Raw genomic sequence first — 821 nt, forward strand, 5'->3', positions numbered from 1 at the left:
ATCATCCTCCCATTCGCCAAGCTTCTTCTCTAGGCTAAATATGACCAGTTCTCTCAACTCTTCCATGTCCGCGATATTTCCAGATCTGCTCCCCGCACCTTACAGGCTGGCCCTACAGATGCTATCTGTTCTCTGCCCCTAAGCCAATGCCTCTTCTCTTTTCTTATTCTTCCTCCCCACCCTCTCAGCATTTGTAGCTGTTTTGTTCAGTGTTTCCTGGGCTTGCTCCAGCCCTTGGGGGATTTTCAGATGGCTCAGGCTTCTGGGAAGCTCTTGCAGCTGGAGGAAGGAAATTACCCCAGAGCTGGACAGTGGAATGTGCATCTGCCTAACCTGGACTCTTGCCCTGGTTTGCCTCCTGCTCTCACTGATCTCTCAGAGGACCCCTGCCTGCCCCATCCAGAGTCACCTCAATTTGACTCAAGTAACCTGGGCTTTCCTTCCTCCACTCACTCCTTAAAGCATCCTGGGGAACTTAAGGGGAAAGGAGGATAGCATAGAGAGGTGAGAGGGGTTCTTTGTTTGCTCTGGAGAGGGGCTTCTGATGAGGTCAAGACCCTTCTCAAGGATGCCCCATCTCCACTAACCCAATGTTTCTTCTTTCATCTCTCAGGACTGCTCAAAGCCAAGCTCAGTCCCTGAAAGTCAGTCTTGAGCCAAGGCTCTGTTTTCAGAAGTTCTTATAAAATGTATTTTCTCCCAATGCAATCCCTCCCCTCTCCCCCCTCCCCATGATAGGCCCTGGTGTGTGATGTTCCCCTTCCCGAGTCCAAGTGATCTCATTGTTCAGTTCCCACCTATGAGTGAGAACATGCGGTGTT

Source organism: Mandrillus leucophaeus, unplaced genomic scaffold (genome assembly GCF_000951045.1).
Source record: "Mandrillus leucophaeus isolate KB7577 unplaced genomic scaffold, Mleu.le_1.0 Scaffold135, whole genome shotgun sequence".
Lineage (NCBI taxonomy): Eukaryota > Metazoa > Chordata > Mammalia > Primates > Cercopithecidae > Mandrillus > Mandrillus leucophaeus.